This window comes from Canis aureus, chromosome 6 (genome assembly GCF_053574225.1).
Source record: "Canis aureus isolate CA01 chromosome 6, VMU_Caureus_v.1.0, whole genome shotgun sequence".
NCBI classification, from domain to species: Eukaryota; Metazoa; Chordata; class Mammalia; order Carnivora; family Canidae; genus Canis; species Canis aureus.
The window spans coordinates 20,747,799-20,770,349 of NC_135616.1; positions in this window are offsets into that span (position 1 = coordinate 20,747,799).

Below are 22,551 nucleotides of genomic sequence, written 5' to 3' on the forward strand. Positions count from 1 at the left end.
GCATTGGGCTCCCTGCTAAGCAGAGAGTCTGCTTCTCTTTTTCCCTCTGTTCCCTACTCATGCTCGTCTATTTATTTATAAGTAAATAAAATCTTAAAATAAATTTTAATATAAAAATTATGCACAGGGGCAAGGGTTTTTAAAACAACTTCGACACTGATCTTCATAAACATCCACAGGGCTGACCTGTGACTTTGATAGGCTATGTGATCACCCAAGAAATGATGGGCAGGGTATAGACATGACTGCATAGAAATCTACTGTGGGCAAGAAAGGTCTTCTTTAAGTGAGAATCATAGCCAAAGTTCCAACTCTGGATGGATCATAACACTTTCAATGAGCTTTCTTTCAGGAATTCAAAATAAACGGATATGAATTCATATAATCCTTATAACAATTCAATGAGTCAGGTTAAATAGGTGGTGCTTGTCTTCTTGTTACCAATGAGGAATAAAAAGATGAGGTTTGGGGAAATTATGTGACTTTTATAATGTTAACAGATTTGACAAGTGACCTAGCTGGGATAAGACATCCATCTTCAGGCTACTAGGTTCATGATCTTTCCATTACACAAATTCTTCTCAATCTTTTTTACCACCCGTTTTTTTTTTTTTTTTCCTTTTGTTGTGTGGATTTTATATTTTGAAAAATGTTGTCAGCTAAAGGAAACCAACAGCCTCCATAGCTTTACCTTCAGTAAATGTAGAATTTCTTTTGTGGTGTTGAACATGAAAAGGTGTGTGTAAACTTATTATCTCAGGGCACTCTGAAACTCAGTGCACCATAACTATCCCACTCACTCCTGGGATGACAACCTCCAGGCTTACCAGCCCTTCACACATGTATGTCAATGGGACAGGTTTTCTTCTGTGGCTCATGAAGCCTGGGCATGGTATTTGGATGAAAGTAGAGGGAAACAAAAAAATTTCAGAACAATTGGCTGCCTGGTTAAAGACTACTGGAGGCAGGGAGAATGAGGATATTGCATATTTCACAACTTTTCCAGATGCTGACCTTGCTTCATATACAAAATGAAAAATAGCAATGAGACAATGGTCATGATTTAATGACTAAAGTAAATAGTTCACTGCAGGTCAGAGGTTATTTTTAGCCTTCATAATGAGGAAATCAAATCATCGCTTGATTCATATGGTTAAAGGATACACACTTGACTGTAAAAATAACTGAACATGACAGATAATTTGTGCCCAGTTAGCGACTACATGATTTCGTGCTAAATTCATAAAGGCATCTTGCTATAGATCCATAGTGGCAAACTCCTACACAGATAGATATTAAAGAAGTAGCAGGCTCAACGCTCAACCAGAACATTCTGAAAATGCAGTATACTCAATGAAATACAAGAAAATTAGGAGGCCTCTGACTGACACAATTCTGGTCCTGAAATGAAGTTAGGAAATGTAAATCTACTTTATCAATCAATTACATTTTATAAAATACTGTTATGTCTTAAGTTAGCAATTAAATTCACACAAAAAGAAGATCTGATATTCACAAGCCTTATAGTTTTTGCATTTTCCTTTGTACCTTTAACAATTTTTATTTTATATAATCCAAATGCTTTAGCATATCAGTCTTTTAAAATGGATTGCCAAATAACCATTACTGTCTCATACAAAAACCCCTAGTTAGTTATACAAAATGACTTGAGATTCCCTTGGCCTTGCCTTGTCACTTCAAGTCATTATCTCTTTTCCACAGGACTGTCCTCTTCCCTTTAAATCCATCCCACACTTATCAACTTGATGAATATCTATTTATCATTCATGATCTTCTTTGCAAAGTCTTTCATTATCTCTCACCTTTCTCCCCACTCCAAGCAGAGCTAGCTATGCTCTTTTCTTTAATCTTGTGGCAATTTTTTTTAATAGAGAGCCTCTATTATGATCTTTTCATATTTCATTAGCTGTCTACAAATTGTCCCTCCCCCAAGCCCAATCTCAGCAAGAAAGAACTACAGTATATTGATTTCTGAATCCCTGGAGTTTAGCTTAAAACCAGACACAAAGTAGGTGTTCAGTAAATATTTGGTGAGTAAATGACTTCGTTCAGGCTTGCTAGAAGTAGATCCTAAGACTGAAATTATTCTGCAATGATTAACTGAGGGAGAGATCTCAGGGAAATGTGCAAAAGCAGGATAGGATGCAGAGAAAGGACACAGCAGATGTGATCAGCTGAGGTCTTGCCTCAGCTGCTCTCTGAGAGATGACCCACAGTTGTTCTCCCTTGAGGCCAAAGGGTAGGCTTCTGTATCCTATATCGTTCTGTTATTAGTTGCGTGCCTCCTGAGAAAAGGGAGAATATAAAAAACAAAACAAAAAAAAAAAAAACACAGACCTTTCCCAGCAAATACCTCAGTCTATGCAGCTGGTCTCTGGAGAAGGGGTATAGTTGTGTGAATGAAGTTAGCTGTCATCACTCAGAGCACACATGGGGTGGGTGCACTGGCCCAGAAGAGGGGTCAGCATAGGGTAACAACAAAAATACAGACCCATTCTCCAAAGCATTGAGGATAATGACTCATGTGGAAGAGAATGATTCCTGTGGAACACCAGTAGGAATTCAAACTTAGGACCCAGACACCAAGTTCAAATCCAAGTTTTGCTTTGTGACCCCAGGACAGGTCACAGCACCGATCTCAGCCTGTTTTCTCCTCTGAGAAACAATGATGACAAGATCTATTTCATGTGATTCTGTTAAAAGTTTAGTCAGAAAGGATATAAAGGAACATACAGAAAGCTTAGCAAGGAGCTAGGCTAGTATTATCATCTATCATTTCGTTTTATTCATCTACCACTCTCAAAAATGAATACAGTTTTGGCAGAAAATTGTACTGAGATTTTTTTTGACAATGAAAGTGCTCTTCCATGTGTTAGGAATATTTTTAAAATAAAGGGTGAAGCAGAGAAGAAATGGCTGATTCTGTTTCTGCTCAAAAACCACATCTAACAACCTCAGATAAAGTTTCCCCTTCCTCAAATCCCTCGTCGTCATCTTTCTCATTTGCTTTCTTCAGAGCACTACTCACTATTTAAAATTGACCAACTGTATTACTGCTTTTGTTTTATTGTCTGCTTCTTTCCAGTGAAATCTAATCTCTTTAAGGGCAGCTACCTTCTTTTTTGCTCAGTGCAGCTTCCTTGGCATAAAACCCTGCCTGGCACATTGTTGGTAGCAAATAAATGTTTCTCGTCTGCTATTTGAAATTATTTTATCAAAATATGCTTGTTTTAACTTACAGTCAGGGCTAAATGTGTTTTCACTTAGCAGAGATCAGAGGCCACACCTGCTAGAGCTGTTCTGTGACCTGTGTGAACACACTTAGTCTCGAAGAGATATATATGTCACTAGTCTTATTATTCACTTAGCCATTAATTATGACTACTTGTAGCTGACTCATATTTCAGATTCCTAATTCCAGCAAAGTTTCAGAAGTTCTGTGCATTTTCAAATATTATTACTACTCTATATAGCCAAGAGACAAGGCTAAGAATTGCCGTATAGCTCTTGAACAAGTGTGGTAACACAAAAATGATACTGCATATTTGTATCATATTTCTATGTGCCTAATCGTACTTTATCCTCTGAATGTCTCTCGATATAGTCATATGCTGTTTATTCATTTTACTTCTCAAAATTTGCTTCTGGCCTGTAACCTACTTTTTTCCCTACGATCTTTAAGAATATATAAATAAGAATTCATATTTTTCTAAATTATGAGAACTTATGGATTCTTAATCCGCTTAGTTATGTTTGAAGTGAGATGTGAACAGCAACCCTACCCACTTTTTTTTTTCCTATATTGTTTGATGTCATGTATCCGAACTTGAAACTCTGGATAACTGAAGTCTGAGTTGTTCCTAGTGCCAACATCCATCAGAAGAACAAAGAAAGAAGAGGTTGGATATTTTATATAATTACATAAATGCATGCATGGATACTGAGGACTTCTGAGGTTGACTTGTATTTATCACTGATATAGTCACTGTGGGTCTGAATATATCAGTGGTAATGGGTTCTCATTGGTTAGCCTCCCTCCTTCTCTCCCTGCTGATATACCTGCAAGAAATGATTCAACTCTGTTGCAAAAGACTAAGAAAATAAAAGCATATGGAATAATTGCCTGAGAAATAGTTTTTTCTTTCATGTTCAATCTTAATGTTTTTTTATAGTAACATAACACAAAGGGTCGTATTGCCTCTATGCATTTTAATAATCTTTTTGGATATGTATAGAAAATCTGGCTGAGTTCAAACAAACTGAAAACCAAATTGAAAGTGGTGTCCTGTATTACCTGGTGGTTATCAAATATTTGTTGAGAAAATAAAATGTATTCAATGATGTATGGATTACTCATGGAGTTAATTCCATTTTCAGTCTCAGATCTAAATTTGAAATATGCATGTTGAATAACTAGACTCTATTTCATCTAAAACCTAGAATGTCTGTTCATTCCAAAGTGATGGATAAATTATGTAAAGTATAACTGAGTCCATAACTTTTGAGTGAGAAAATTGTTTCTCCTCATATACCAAATTAGTTCTCAATGACAATTTAATGGGTAAAGGGAGAAAAGAGACACTAAAAAGGAAAGTGAGAGCTTTTATAGGCTCTCAGAATGAATAAGGAAGGATTTTTTCAGATGAACGTCTTGGACTTTCAATGAAAAAGCACCTGATTTAAAAAAAAAAAATGAATGTTTAATACTGGAATAAAATTAAATCCCCCAGATCCCTGCTAAAAATTTCATTGTATTTCCAAATTAAACAACTCTTTCAGGGACTGCTCAATGTGTCAGTCGCCTTTAATAATTGAATTTGCTCCGAGAAATAAGCAAATGAGGAGCTTCTGCTTTTTATTCTATGTCTTCATCACACTGGAAGACTTTGAATTCTGAAATTTAATTTGATTCTTTGTTCCCTAGAATCTCTTCTTGGTTTTGTGGGCTTAAAGTAGTGATTGAATTTATCTTGACATTGACTTTATTCAGTTATGATGGTGCAGATCAAACTACCAAACAGAAGGATTTTGGAAGCATGTACCTGAGGGCCATAGTGACCATTTTTCTTATCCACCACTTCTGAATCTGCAAATATCTCTTTTTACATCTCACCCTTAAAGTTTTCTGTGCTGTATTAGCTTGCTAAGATAGCTTCAGAATGTCCCTTGCATCTAAAAGGCAAGTACTAAGAAATATACCACACAAGATGGTATACATATTTGGGGATGGTATTTGTAGTTTTTTAAAAATAGAAATTTCTACCCTCCAAGTAAAAAGTCATGCAAAGAGAGCTTATTAAACTCTCAAAACAAGTACCTAATAGATCTCATAGGTGTTATTTGCATTAGCTGGCTTACGTTAAATAGTGCATGTTGAATCTATATTTGCGTACACACAAAGCATATTATCTTATAGGCCAAGTAATTTTTTTCACCAAATGAAGGGCTTCAGTAAGTAAATCATTATACTTAACTGGATTTTCTTTTATTTGACTAATACTCTTCCTCACTTTTCCTTTATTGAGATAACAGACAATAACAACAACAAATCGAGAAGAAGAAAAAAATCACAGACACGAGTCCAAATGACACTGGCCACAAGCACATGAGAGTTTTCCTCTTCTTGGTAACAGCTACAAAGCTGCATTTCCAACTCAGACACATTCCCTAACTCATCTCACCTTCCTTCAAGTCTTCATTGTCCCCCCTGGACTGAAACAGTTTTTCCCTATAGGACATAATTTTGCACACTACACAGACTGACAAGACATACACTTGTTTTCTTATTACAAAGGCAATGTGTATTTGTTAAACATTCAATAAACATTGGGGCACCTGGGTGATTCAGTCAGCTAAATGTCCAACTCTTGGTTTCGGCTCAGGTTGTGATCTCATGAGTGGTGAGATCGAGCCCCCTATCAGGCTTCCTGCTGAGCAGAGATTCACTCCCTTTGCCCCACCCGGGGTCTCTCTCTCTGTCTCAAATAAATAAGTAAATAAATAAAATCTTTTAAAAAAATCATTTAATAAACATAGACAAAAAATAGGGAAAATGTACTCTCACTACTCATTACCATAGAAAATCATCACTCGTGTTCCCATTGTATACCTTTCTCTTATGAGCACACATAATTTGCAAAAACAGCTTTTGTGGTACGTTGTGTTAACTATCGTTGGCACTTAATCTATTACGAAGATGTTTCTAATTCAATTAATTTATTCAGTCCAACAGTCAGCATTTATTATCACAACTCCTCATGGTCCTACCCATGACTAATAATCCTTGGAGGAAGCCCAATAGTGCTTTTAGCAGCACCCAGATCTTATATTCTCATCCTTTGCTCGATTTTGTCTGGTACATTTTGTGCTTCCTTGACTTGCATTCTCAGGTAACTTATCTGTCCAGGATATCTTTATTCTATTCACTTTTGACTATTAATTTGTTCCATTTGTTCTGTATTTTCTTTAGACATATAGACTGTTTAGCTGTTGGATCTCCTTTGTCACTTCATTGTCACATACTCTCAGGTCTACCATTTTTGTGACCCTTTATTCCCACATCTTGGAAAAGCTTCTTAAACATGTTTGCTACATGACAGTTTTTTTTTTTTTAAATCACAGTTGATTCTTTCAATGCTATTTTTAATATAATTTAAAGTTCTGCTTAGACATTTTCCCATTTCTTTCTTGAACTTTTTCAGCCATTTTTTAAAAAATTTATTGTCAAAGCATTGTAATCTCTTTTTCATGGAAATCATGTATACCTACTTCCTTAGAGCAAAAACCAGATTCCATCTAGTTTTACTTTCATTTCTTAATATATTTTTAGAAACCATATTCTTTATCTGCTTTTTAAATATTTTGTCTTTTTTTATATTATGGAATAATTTTAATAAGTCCCCTGTTACTACTTTCTCCAGTGAAAAGACAGCACCTCACCTTGTATTTTGCTCCTAAGTATTATACCTGCATAATCTTTACATCTGCTCACTCTATTGGTATCCTGTGTTCAGATACAAAGCATTAGAGTAAACCTGAGTCTGGGGAAAGGGAGGAGCATTTGAGATGAATATCGTCCCAGAACAGAAAAGCCTTCTCTGTAATTTCTTCTGTGTGTTAAATCTACTTTCAGACACTAGCTTTCATCACCTAAATTTCTATGCACTGTATTTCTGGAATACAGTGTAGTTGCATTGGGCTTTTCTTAAAGGGTTGTTGTCGCTTCTATAGGAGGAGATTACTATTGTGCCAGAGAAGAGCTCTAATGTGTCAGGTGCCACCAAACAGAAGAGAGCCCATAATGCAAAAACCTTTTAGGAGAAACTCAGCTCTTGTGGGCTATCTGTATGGTCCTCCCAGCAGAGAGGTTGTGAGTGCTTTTGAATATCAACTGGTATCTACCTAGCACAGGACATGAGAAATAAGAATTACACCTTTCATGTTTATAATCTTATAGTTACTTTTCAAATGAATAAATAAATGGACCAATGAAAGGAAGATGTTCAATAAGACTCTTTTATAGTCCATAGTAAAATTATGTCATAGCTTTTTTTCCTGTCACTTTCTTGTATGACATTTAATTTTAATACTTTCCAATTATCTTATAGCTTTTCTTTCTTCTGAGTGACAAAGCAATAAAATCATCTTGGTCTGAAGTTTTTGGTCCTTTGTTTTTTTCAATGCAATAATATATATGCAACTCTCTCTCTATTAGTATATTTAGATATATATATAAGCATATATAAGTAAATATGCATATATATAAGCATATAAAGTATATATACAAATATATATATATATATAATACAGCCTTTCTCTATACTATGTTTACTATTCTTACAAAGAATCTGAATTCACATATAAGATTCTTTAATAATTGATTATAGGATATTAAGTGATGAATCACTCAATTGTACACCTGCAACTAATATTACACCATGCCTTAACTAAGTGGGATTTAAATAAAAACTTAAAAAAGGAAAAAAGAAGAAAAAATTGATTATAAAACAGAATTAGTTTAAATTTTTTTTTAGTTTTCAAAGAACATTTGATTTAATTTGTAATTACCTGGAAACCACAGTAGAGAGAAATATTTATTTTTTTTTATGTTTTAGTCCATGGAAGCATATCAATAATTCAGATTAAGAAATATTTTTAGGGCAGCCTGGGTGGCTAAGTGGTTTAGCGCTGCCTTCAGCCCAGGGCGTGATCCTGGAGACCCGGGATCGAGTCCCATGTTGGGCTCCCTGCATGGAGCCTGCTTCTCCCTCTGCCTGTGTCTCTGCCATTCTCTCTCTCTCTCTGTCTCTCTCTGTGTCTCCCATGAACAAATAAATTTTAAAAATCTTAAAACAAAACTAAATATTTTTAAACTAAATTCCAAAATCATACATTACGATATGGGTTGATTCACTGGCCATTATGCAACATAATAAATTACATTTAGTTTTGTGAAAAATGGAAAGTTAAGAATATTATGTCCTTTTAATTATAATTCACCCTGATGACCCTGTGTGATAAGTCTAAAGGATTCAAGATAAAGCTTGCAAGAGATAGTAATAGTTCTGCTACCTGGAATTTAATTTGATGTATATATTGCTTAAAAGATGAAGTGTTATAACATGAGACAATCACCGAGATGGTAGACGGAACACCCACATGCTTACTTACTATATTTTAGCTTAGTGGTTCTCAAACTTTGGTATGCCTTCGAATCCCCTGGAAGACTGTTAAAACTCAGATTTCTGGCCCAATCCCCAGAGTGTCTGAGTTAATAGGTCTGGGGTGTTTGTATTTTTAACAGTTACCAGATGATTCTGATGCTGTTGATCCCAGCCCACACTTTTATAATTATAGTTCCAGGGTATTCTGTTTTGGGGGAAATTTACTGAAACAATAGACTTGGAATTAATATGAATGTAAAGGTAAAAAAACGTGCTAACCTCACAGGGTCCAAATTTCTTTCTAGGGGAAAACTTATATTTCTTTTCCTCTCTTCTCCCTCCAACCAAACTCACTAAAAATAATAGTTTTCTAACAGGTGGGACAATGTTATGGTGAAATACTGTGAAGCAATGGCTCCTTTACCTCAGGCAAACTGCTTTTTGTCTTCTGTAAGCCACGGTTGACAATCTGGGAGTCAACAGGCTTTGGATAAAAGTAAAGTACAAAAAATGCCAAGGCAATGGTAAAACATATGCAGTCATATCTCAACTGGAGGGGGAAAAAAGGACTGGCATGAAAATAAAGTGCTATGTGTGACTTTGCAAATATCCAAGACTATAACGGATGCAGTAAAATTTGTTCAAACCTCCTTTTTATTCTACTTTACAGTGTAGGTGACAAATGGATCCTATTACATTAGAGGACAGAGACATTAAAAAAAAGAGAGAGAGGGGAAAAACGAACACTAGCCAATCTATGAATGGTGTCAATAATCGTGCAGGCAAAATCAATTAGCTTATCAAACAGCTTGGTTTCAGACTACCGTGCTATATATGAGTCTATACACATTTTAATTTCATTCTATTTGTCTTCTGAAATTGAGCAAAAGATATTAAATCAAATTAAGATTACAAAGTTAGGGGATTTCAAACTACCATAGATCTCTCCTTTTTTATAAAAAAATTAACTCTGAATTATTTGATTTGGTTTTCAATACAATAAAACATGAAATTGGTGTGTTGTGTTAATCCTCAGATTTACGTTGTATTGAAAATAATGAAAAGTGACAAAATTCTTTAATTATGTGAAAAAAATAGGGAGGAAGGTCAACATTATTTGGCCTTCTAAATGTGCATTTTGGATTTGCCAAGTTTTACTCTATTTTTATTCACTTACATGACCGTCTCTCAAACTGTTAACTCCTAGAAAGCAGGGATCTTTGGTATTCCTTGCTCCTAACTTTTAGTACTCAATATATGTTTATTGAATGAAGTACACACAACTGGGTAATTTTAAACAGTTCTGTGTTTTCCCAAGAAGGAAACTATACAAGTCATGCAATAGGAAAACATCAAATCTTGTAAAAGAGAGCTTCGGTCTTCTGAATTTGAGCCAGTTTCTAGAAACTAAAAAATTAATACTAGATCCACTCAGGATTGATTTTGAAAGTTCCCAATGAGAGCACCATTCAGATTAGGCTTGATTGGAAAGTGGGAACATGTGTAATGCATTCAATACCTGAACCCACATTTCTGAGTATTTTGATAAAATTCGAGGGCCTCTTAAAGTTTCTAGTTCTGACAAATAGCCCTACTTGAACACCATCCAGCATTCAACTTCAAAGCTCTAACCTTTGTGTTTGCCATCTGTCCCCTTTCTTCATTCACATAGATTTGTAGCTCATTCTATCTCTTTCTTCCCCTCCTTGCTCTCAAATGTTACCTCAACCAAAGTCTTTCCTAACCTCCCTGCCACAAAGCTTCCCTTTGCTTGATTCTTTATCCCTTATTCTGCTCTCTTTTTATAGAGTATCACCCCAGGGTAAATGTTTACCCTGAGGTAAAAGCAAAAATATTTAGCTATCAGGGATAGCTCAGGGATGCTCATACCATCAATCAGAGTGGATGCTAGACGGGCTCCTACTGGGCCAGACATTCATCCTTTAGTGCCTAGATCAAAAGGAAACCTGGAGCTTCCCCAGGAAGGTCTGGAGAGACCAGTGCAAGGGGGATGCGCCTGAGAAACTGTCTGCTGTGTAGTATAGAACCATTTCAATGTTTTTAGTCTATATGGCCATCCCAGCCTATCCCAGCAGAATATCAACCTTGTATTTACTTAATATTTTTGTTCATACTTTTGAATCTGGATCCCCTACCTCTGGAATACAACGTCTAAAAGAATAGGGGTTTTATCTTGCTTATTTATGTAGCCTCAGAGCTTGGAACAGTGTCTTCCATAAAGTAGGTACACTACAAATATCTGTTTAATGAGTGAATAAATGAATGATATGTAACAGATTTACATGATACAAGGGAAAAAAATCTCTCAGAATTTAGCATTTCTTTCCTAAATATTACAGATATATAACTCTTAAAAATCTATTTGTAGTAGCTTAATATTATTAATTAATATTATTTTCTAATATTTGAGAATAATATTTTCTATTTTCTATGAATTCTCAATTCTAGATGTGCAAATGGCTGCACAGCTGAATTCTGAAAGCAGTGATAGCCAAACACTTTTAATACAGAATTCCAAGGAGTACCTGGATGTCTCAGTCAATAGACTATCGGACTCTTAATCTCAGTGCTGTGAGTTTGAGCCCCATGTTGGGTGTGGAGATTACTTTTAAAAAAATCTTTTAAAAAATGCAGCATTCCATTATTAAATGTTTTGATCCATTAATATATGCATACATATTTATTTAAAAATCACAACTGTGTTCTATTAATCATATATGCTACATATGTAAGTGTATTCTACTATTATGTAAAACACCTCCCAAAATAGAAAATTAAAATATGAGATAAAGATGAATTGAGAAATATTCAACTTTATTTTGTACTTATTACTGTTCTCATTGCTTTCATTTTTTAAAAACACTATTAATTGATGCCTGGTAAGAGTGACTTTTAGTGCTAGCAATATTATTTACCTTTTCCTTTTTCTGGAAAATATTGCTATAATACTTTGTAATACAGTTGATCACAATTTCTGGTTGTAGGTTAACTTAGCTTGTTTGATTTTCATGGCTCTCATAGCTGGAAAAGATAACCTTACAATGACGAAAGATCCAAATACAAAGAGAAATTACCATGGGCAGCCCCAGTAGCTCATCGGTTTAGTGTTACCTTCAGTCCAGGGTGTGATCCTAGAGAACTGGGATCAAGTCCCACATCAGCCTGTGTCTCTGCCAATCTCTCTCTCATGAGTAAATAAATAAAATCTTAAAAAAAAAAAAAAAGGAAAGAAATCACCAGTGAGACTTATCAAATCATAATATTTATTTTTAAATGTCATCTCTGTGAGCAATTATGGAAAGGATTTTCTTGAAATTCAGCTTGTAAATTTCTATCTTCCCTAATATCCACCAACTATTTGTTCAAACAACTTAAAACCGGTTAAGTGGTTATGTTTTTATCAAATGGGTTTAAACACTTCTGAAACTCCTCACTTTAAAAATTTATTTTTTAGTAGTTTCATAGTGATGTATAAATGATGACACTCTTGTGTAAATTTTGGAAATTAATAACCTAAGCAGGCAAACTTCTCCAAACAACTGTTTTCAAAGTGCTCTCCATAGAATGGATAGTTTTGGGAGAAAACCACTACTTTCTTGTAATTTTAAAACATTACTTTTACCTTGAATGGACAAAGTGTGCTAAATTTTCTCTACATATCTTCTAGGTACCCTATGATGGGGTTCAGGGCATGCTACCCCTAAATTTGGCATCTTGGCATATATTAAGTATCTTAAACTGTTGGAATTAAAAAAAAAAAAGACCCCCCTCCCCTGCCCTTCATCTCTGAAACAGGTCACAAAACTCCCATGTGAAAGGTCCTCTCCTCCTACCAGGAGGAGGGGAAACATTTTTATCATCAGAGACAGCATTTGGGGCTGAAAACTCTGCACAACCAAATCTTTGTTAAACTAACTCTTATTTTCTTAGTTACTTCTTCACCATTTACCAATCCTAGCCCAAACCCTTTGTCCTGTCAATTCTTTACAAATTTGTTTCTTTGTTTAAAAGGCATGAAAGCTTTCTGCTCTGGTTATGCCTTTGAGTTTTCATTCTCTTGTGAAGGTCCCAGGTAACATGTGAAAGATCAACAAAATGTATCTGCTTCTCTCCTGTTACTCTATCTTTGTCAGTTTAACATTCAGACCCAGCCAGGGACCTTGAATTGGTGAAGGAAAACATTTTCTTCCCCTGCAGATGTGACTGACCACCACTAACCTTGAAATAACTGCCTTACATAACTTCACATGATTATTCTTTATCTTATCAAAGTATCTTCAAGATACCATGATTTAGGTTGATAGAATTACGAAGCCACAGAAAGAGGCATATTAATCTACAGTGTGCCACCAGGCACTGGAGGGGAGTGGCTGAGCAACTGGGTGCTGCCAACCCCTTCCACACTCCTCCCAGCCCCTTCTTCCCTCTGTGAAACTTAAGCATGGAGGTGATAAGTGACTCTCTGACAAGCACTTTCATTTAGGAGCATCAAGGTCAGTGCATTAATTAAATTAGAATGAGCTTCATTCTTCCCTCATGTTCAGGGAAAAAAGTAGAAATGGAATTTCTAGCACTTACTTCCTATAACCCAAAGGAACAGTTTTCACGTGCTTCTGTGAGTGTACACCCCACTGTGGAGATAGCCATCTGGAGTCTAAAGATACAGCCGCCATTTACCATGACTAAATATTATGATATTGTGAAAATTCGAATTCAAAACAGATTCTCTTTCTTCGCAAAATAAATCCACTTGAAAAAAATTAAACATTCACTTTTTTTCTCTCTAAAATGTTAGCTAGACAATCCTTTGTATAAGGGAAAAAAAAAAAACAAATTCAGACCTATGTTTTTAGATGAATATGTAACATCAATCAGCTTTATTAGCTCTGGGCTGCTTATGTAGGTTTTCATATTTTAAAGAAAAGTTTTAGGGAAAATTACATTAGATGGAAATTGGAAACTGATACATACTAATGTCAACTATTCTATTCTATTATGTTCTATTCTATTCTATTCTATTCCATTCTTAAGTTTTTTCTTCCCATATCTCTTCTTCATTTTACTAAGCTTGAAAATTTTCAGTGTCAAAAAATAAAATAAAATAAAATTTTCAGTGTCATCATACCAATATGAGTGTCTTAATACATGTTCCAGCTGTATCTTTTGTTACTTTTAGCCTCTGATGCTTCAATGTTTTCAAATCCATTTTCTTTTTTTTATTTATATATTTCATTTATTTTGAGTATCATGGTAACTTCCATATTTTATTAAGAATATCTAAGATTGTAGGCACAAAATTATTTCAAGTTGTGACTAGGTAGTTTTCCTTCATCTCTTCTTTCAGAGCTTCCACAGGAAGGAGAAGAGGAAGCTGTTTAATTGACAGGTTGTTGTAAGCCTCCAAACTGTCAGAATAATTTGAAGGCAGATTAGTTTTACAGATTGTTTATTAACATACTGCAAAGGGGCGATGACAAGGGGCCTGTTTCCTGCTTGGCTCTGCATAAATTGGATCTTCTTGCGAAAAAGCTTGTCTGTGAAATTGGGGGTAGGAAGTGAGTTAGGGAAGGAGCAAAGCAAACATATTCTGCAGTTCAAAGCAGCACTGTGGGGCCTTCATTTAAGATCTTTAGCAAGCAAAGCTAAACTAAAACTTTTTCTGAAGAACTCAATCAAACTCACATTTTTCCCCTATTTACATAAAACATGCCTATAAGGGGTAAAAATCTCCTGAAAAAAAGTATTTCTGTTTTTATCAGTGTGTGTATACACACATACTTTTGTGTGTGTACCCCTGTGTGGGAGGGATGTTTATGCATTTAGTGAGAAACTTATTTTTCTGAAGTGGTTTATACAACCCAAGCCAAGACAAGCACAGTGCTAACAAATATATTTTCCCAGACAATGTACGAAAATGAGAGCCACACATTATACTTTGGCTCAATATTAGTTGAGTTTGTTTTTGGTTTTACTATTTTAGGATTCTAGTTTACCCTATGCCCAACCCGGCATTGCCTTGGAATTTATGCCTATTTAAAAATTGTTTGTTTGAGGTAACAGAGGCAAGTCAGAAAGACAGTGTATTTTTCAAATCTCTGCTTGGGATTTTGCCAGTCTTTATACAATTTTGCCTCAACAACGTGAATCCAATTGTGGAGTACACCAAAAGTCACAGGTCAGTGAGGAAGTAACTCTTTGAGGTCTGTACCACGATGCTTCCATCCCATGCATAAGCATTGATAGAATCTAAACTCACTTCAAACTTTGCCTATTTCCCAAGCTTATGACCAGATTTTCATTTTTGATTCACTTTCTTATATTTATTTGACCTTTACTATTACATAAGAAACAGCTGCCGACATTTGCCTAGGAAAGTGACATAGCACTAGCATAACAGTTGGAAAAGTTAGACTTTCTTCCATTCCAGCCAAAGCATTCGGCCTTTAATGAGAGTCTAAGAAGGGAAGCTCACATATATGAGAAAATTAAAAATTAAGTAAAAAGGAGACTACAGTGAAGGTTAATAAATCAGAAAATTAGGGAAGATGTTTGGATTCGGTCCAGGGAACTAAAGCCAGATTCGTGGGATCTATCCAATAGTCGGTGCTGTAGCAAAGAATCTATAAATAATCCATAAAGAATGTGGGAGAAACATAAAATTAGGTACAAACTAATTTGAGGAATTCTGCTTTTTGCTGCTGGGCTTCTCTTTTCCATGGCCTAGCATGTTCCAAGGAGATCTAGAATGGGAACTTATATGGACTAAGATGGACTCAAAAGTGTCAGTTCAGTTCAGGCTTTGTAATAATTAATTCTATAAACTTCATTAAGTTGTTTAAGTTCTCTGTACCCTAGTTCTGATTCCTGCTTCTAAAATAGTATTAATTGGTTCTGGAGCACCTGGGTGACTCAGTGGTTGAGCATCTGCCTTCAGCTCAGAGAGTGATTCCGGGGTCCTGGGATCGAGTCCCTAATCAGGACTTCTCCCTCTGCCTGTGTCTCAGCCTCTCTCTCTTTCTCTCTCTCTCTGTCTCTTGTGAATAAATAAGCAAAATCTTTAAAAAAATATAAAAAATATAAAAACAGTATTAATTATTTTTAGATCATAATGCCACACCTCTGAGGATAAAAAAAAATATGTGACAGACCTTAAGATATAAAATTGCTGAGTTCAGTGAAAGTGCATATAATCTCCCAAGAACCTGAATACTAGGAGAGATATAAATATATATATATTTAAATCTCTGTTTTCCTAACTAGGTTTTTGAAATATCTGTGCTTAAAATCAAGCATATTACTTCTCAGGTCTTCATTAAGTAGCTTATTGAGTCTTTTTAAGTTTAATCATATTAAATTTTCACAAAATTTTTTTTAAATTTTTTTTTAAATTTATTTATGATAGTCACAGAGAGAGAGAGAGAGAGGCAGAGACACAGGCAGAGGGAGAAGCAGGCTCCATGCACCGGGAGCCCGATGTGGGACTCGATCCCGGGTCTCCAGGATCACGCCCTGGGCCAAAGGCAGGCGCCAAACCGCTGCGCCACCCAGGGATCCCTCACAAAATTTTTGTAATGTTTTTCAGCATATTAGAAAGAACCTCTCCTAAAGGTAGAGAAGTTTTTATTTATTTTTATTATTATTATTTTTAAATATTTTATTTATTTATATTATGAAAGACACAGAGAGAAGGCAGAGACATAGGCAGAGTAAGAAACAGGCTTCATGAGGGGAGGCCGACGTGGGACTCGGTCTCGGAACTCCGGGATCATGCCCTGAGCCAAAGGCAGGTGCTCAACCCCTGAGCCACCCAGGCATCCCGTGAGAAGTTTTTAGAAACAAACATGATGACATGGGGAATTAAAAGATCCTCCAAAGAAAAAGCATTAAAAACCTAAATATAAGCACGGAAACGTACAACAAAGAAAAATAGCTATGTTCGAAATGTTGACAAGGAATCACTAAAAATATTAAAATTCTACATAGCATTCTCTTTTTTTTAAAGGTAGAAATGTATAACATGTTTGCATTAAAAATAATTATGATTTTTAAGTGACATTTGAGTTTTTGATTATTTTTTATCTTCTGATTCAGGTATATTGACCTCAATTCTTAATGATTGTGTGAGTAATGAAATATCACTGAATTATTAAAATAGTCAATTATCCTCATAAATCTTATATATGTGGATTATCCATGACAAATTCCTAATTGTGAATCAGGTTTTATTTAAGTATCTAGAATTTTTATAACCTCCTCTTCCCCTTATTCAAATAAAATGCATTCAAAAATGTAAAGTTGCCTTAATACTCATCAAACAAATATATTTAAAGGAAGATAGCTTCCTATGCAAATATGTGACTTGTTACTCTCTTTCAGATCGAAAACTGATTTTACCAATAATGAAAGCATCATTCTGTGTATGTGCAGTCCTGACTCCAGAGATGTCCTAATTAGTCAATAAATAAACTTCAAATATTTAGTGTCAAGTCATCTTCACATTCCTATTCAGTCTTCTCCACATGGACTCCGTTATTTCCCAAAGGAGTGGTCAACACAGGTTCCTCCTAGACACAGTGACTGGAGGAGCTATCTGTGTCATCTACGAGGGGCTTTCCTCACTTACATGCAAACAACAGAAACCATCAGACCTTAGGACAGTTGGTCATATTTTGAACTTCCCATACCTGTAATCCAAGCATTACATTAGTAGCTTACACTCATAGCTCTAGAAATGATCTAACTTAGGGTTCACCAGACTTCAAAGCCTGTGTTCTTTCTATTATTCAAATATGGGACTTTTTCCTGGTGAAATTGTAGAACAGTCTATGTGCTTAATGCAGGGAAGTGAAGGCTCAGACACAACAATAGTTTGCTTTACATGAACATCCCAGTGAAGTGAAGATGGGATGGGAAATGCTGTTAGGAGAAAAATGAAATGTATGAATAATGATTAATTTTAAGGAACTAGAGTGAAAGAAATATAAAAATTTGAAATCTCATTATTTCCTTTATTATTTTTTTTCACAGAATGACTGCATGTAAGATAAAATGTAAGTAATATTGGACTGCCTCTAGAGAAAAATTGCAATATAAGTACAATTTATAATGAAATGGATGAAATATAATCTTAAATTTCTCAGAAAAATTTTATTAAATATAGTGAAGTTAAAATTAAGTTGTTCTAGTAAACTGCAACTTATATAGACTCACAACTTACTTCATACACAGATCTTCCTCATCTTACAATGGAATTATTGTAAGCTGAAAATATCTTAAATGGAAAATGACTTGAATATACCTAATTTGCCATAGGTTAGACCACCTAGCCTACCTAAAATGTTCTCAGAACACTTACATTAGCCAGCAGTTGGGCAAAATCATGTAACACAAAGCCTATTTTAGAATAAAATGTTGAATATCTCATGTAATTTATTGAAAACTGCTGAAAGTAAAAAAACAAAAACAAAAAAACAAAACAAAACAAAACGAAAAACACAAAAAAACAACGACAAAAAAAGACAAAACAGAATGACTGTGTAGGGTCCAGAATGTTTTTAAGTGTATCATTGTTCACCCTCATGTTAGCAGGACTGACTGGGAGCTGCGGTATCATAGGATACTGGGTACCACTCATCCAGAAAAAGAGCAGAATTCAAAATTTGAAGTATGGTTTTTACTGAGTACCTATCACTTTTGCATCATCATAAAGTAAATAAAAATCAGGGGAACCAGGGTGGCTCAGAGATTGAGTGTCTGCCTTTGGCTCAGGTCATGATCCCAGAGTCCTAGGATTGAGTCCCACTTCAGGCTCCCCACAAGCAGCCTGCTTCTGCCTCTGTTTGTGTCTTTGCCTCTCCATGTCTTCCATGAATAAATAAATAAAATCTTTTTTAAAAGTCCATAAACTGGACCACTATAAGTCAGAGATCATGTCTGTACATATATCTTGTAGATATAGTTTGTGTTTAAAAACACAACTTAGCAGTAATTATTAAAGAAAAATCATGAAGTCTGGTGAACCCTAAGTTAGATCATTTCTAGAGCTATGACTGTAAGTTACTAATGTAATGCTTGGATTACAAATATGAGAAGTTCAAAATATGACCAACTGTCCTAATGTCTGATGGTTTCTGTTGTTGGCATGTAAGTGTGAGAGTCCCTAGGTAGATGACACAGATAGCTCCTCCGGTCACTGTGTCTAGGAGGAACCAGTGTTGACCACTCCTTTGGGAGGTAACAGAGTCCATGTGGAGAAGACTGAATAGGAATGTGTATTGAATAGTGTTTATGTGCTAAACACTTCTAAGAACTTTGTATGATCTCTCATTTAACACTCACACTGGTCATAGGAAATGGGTACTTTTAGTACTATCTTTTTACACATGATGAAAATGAGATATACTATATATGGACAGTTTACCTAGGTTCTCCTCAGATTATATGAAGCACATTCAGAATTTGAACCAAAGTCTGTCAGATTTCAGAACCTGCACCTTTTATGTTTTTTTGTAAATGACATTTTGTGTACATTACTAAAGTCCTATTCTATAACATCAAAATAGGAGTTAAGAAGGTAAAACTATGGGTGTGGTAGATACTAGAAAAAAATGATTGTTGGAAAAAAAAGATTGCTGAATAAATGTTTCGATGAATAGTGACATTAACCTCTTAAAAATATCATACTTTAGGGGAGCCTGCGTGCCTCAGTTGGTTAAGTATATGACTCTTGATTTGGGCCCAGGTCATGATCTCAAGGTTGTGACATCGAGGCCCACATTGGGCTCTGAACTCTGCATAGAGTTTGCTTGAGATTCTCTCTCCCTCCTCCTCTGCCTCTCCTCCAACTCGCACTCCCTGTCTCTAATAAATTAACAAATGTTAAAAAGAATAAAGCTTTATTCAGAGAAATACAATAGTACCTCTGTGAATAATAGTAGAATTTATACATCCTTCAAGTTTCCAAACTGCTTATTATACATTTAATCTTGCTAGTTCATGGCAATATCCCTTTGAGGTAGGAATTTGTAGTCTCATTTCACTTCATTGATGAAAAAAACTGAAGCTCAATTTTATTACTAAGTTAATACATGACTGGATGACGGAATCAGAACTTGAGTCAAAATCCTATGACAACACAACTAATCTGCATTCTGGTACACACGTGGGCCTTGGGAATCAATCACACCAAATGTATCACTTTCCTCTTTCCTGACTTCTGATTTGTTCTTAACATATATATTTTAGAAGCAAAAAAATCTTTTTACCTCCTGCTAGAGTCCTATGTGGTCACTTTATTTTATAATCTGAGCCATTATACCATTGCTTTGTGAGTCCTTCTCCACTGCTCAGAAGCCCAAAGCTATTCTGGGACTATGTTCCCGCTCTATATATAGGCCATTCCTTTGAAAATTAGATGAGTGGTAACCTTATTAATATTTCATATTCTCAATCCTGCTTGAATTGATAATGTTGCAGTAATTTTAGTGTGAAATAATGTAACATAATATGCATAGGGAGTAAGTAGTCCTGTCAGAGAATTAATAAAACTTAGTTGTGAGGGGAAAAAAATTCTCAGTTTTTTAACCCCAATTCAGGAGGCTTTAGCCTTTCTCTCTGCCCTATGCAAGCTGCTATGTTACTAAATAAAGCTTCATTTTGTGCTGGGATGTAAAGAAAAGCTAGCATCACTGTTCTTCACAGCTGAATATAGAATTGCTGTGTCCTGTGTATCTTTGCAGAAGTGAACTGGAATCCATAAACCAAGATAAAGTCAATGGAGACCCAAGAATAGGGCTGTGTCAGCAGGATGCTGCTGCGACAAAGTAGGGGGCTCCCTGGAAGGGCAAGCACATACACACATACATTATTTAAGATAAATATCAATGTTCTTGGTTCTATAGATTATCAAGGTGTCAATTCCCAGCAAACAGAGGGGAAGAGCTCTCTTCTGATATGAAAAGGTGTACAGTGTGCAATCTTGGTGACATTCACCTTTCTACCACTCTAGCACCGTGTCTGGCTCTTGTGAGATCATTTAAACCAGCAGAGAGATAATTTCTCCAACTTTTTATTTGCATTTCTCATCTTCCTGACTTTCCACTTTGCTAACTCCTGCTCCTTTAGTATATACCAACTTCCAATCCCTCTCCATTTTTTGGTGAACTCTTTGCATTATCTTACCTGGCATACTGGCCTTGAACTTCATTTTATTCTTACTTCTGGACAGTCCATTAATTTTTGTGTTATTTTGCAGGTTTAGGCAAAAAGAATTACCTCTGCCAAGCCTGTCTGCTCAATCTAATATCCTCTGCAGGGCTAGACTCTTAATATCCAGCAGGAGAAAGGGTGGCCTTTTCCAGTTAGAAAATAACGTGAAACTTAAAAAGGTTTGAAAAATTTTTTTTAAAGTTTTTATTGTAAGTCCTCAGAAAGTGTGGAGATATTTAAATTTGCAGATATTTTACTACTTGTTAGGAAATTCTCATTGCAAATAGAAAATGTATATTCTTTCTCTGATTATTTCTTAATGAAATCCCAAACATGAAAAAAAGTTGGCAAACTTAAAGATGAGTTACTATCAATATGTAGCTAATTTTGCACATAAGAGGGTTCAGAAAGTAAAACACACAAATTGTTGTTCCTCCAGCCATCTAAATCTACAGACTCTCATTTTCACATAGTATCTCAGTATCTGTTTAGAGATATACCAATTGATTCATTCAAAAGATCCAAACACAGATCAAAGTACACATTTAGTTTGAATATGGCTCAAGTTCAAATTTCTATGCTATGTTTTCATGCTGGAAATAAATAACAGTCATTAACCATGAATTTAAAATCCTTTTTAAATAAGAGTATCTATTTTGATTTGAGTGTGCTCTTATACCAGTGGAGTTTGTTTAGATATTCATTTTTCCCGTTCATTTTTTAGTTTATATAAGTCTCTCAAATTTATGAGCTTATCATATATTTCTGAGTGACATTGTTCATGTTCAACATAATGTCATCATTCTTGCTATTTTCTCAATATTGAAATATTGTATGTGTCATCATACTCCACATAGTTCTACATTAACCCACATTTGAACCTTTGGATGTCAGAAGAAAGAGGAAGGGGGAGGGAAGAGTAACTTGGGTAAACTGCATAGTGCAGAGAACCAGATAGCGGTTGTGAGCTTCCATGAGGCGGTGACAGGAGGATGAAAGAATCTCAGGGATCTCCAAGGCAGATATACCGCAAGGCTATAAGATTCTTTGGCAGAACAAGGTTATTGCACAAAAGGGGTCCCCATGTCCCCCTGTAAGATAGTAATTTGTTAAATTATTTTAGGGATTTAATTTTGATGTCTCCCCTTAGAAGCATTCATTTCTATTCTCTAATTTCTGTCACAGTCTTCTGAATATTTGGAAATGCCTAAAGCTTAGCTTAGAGCTTATCCTAAAGACCGGTCATCCTAAACATTCGAAAGAATCGATATGCTGCCCCAAGTTTCACACCAGGTGTGACCTAGCCATTGAAAAGAGGAGGCTATGCTGGGAGGCATGGATGTGAGGATAACTTTCCAAATGGTTTAATTTTTTTCATTGTTTTTTTTTCCTTTAAGATTTATTTTTTAATTTATTTTAGATAGAACGAGAGCACAGGGGCAGGGGGAGAAGCAGTGGGAGAAGGAGAAGGAGAGAAGCAAACACCTGAATGGAGACTGTGGTAGGGCTCAATCTCATTATCCTAAGATCATGACCTGAGCCAAAATCAGAGTCAGACGCTCAATGTACTGAGCCACCTCGGTGCCCCAATGCTTTTCAGTGTTGCATTTAATCAGGTGCTTAAAATAAGCTGCAAGTT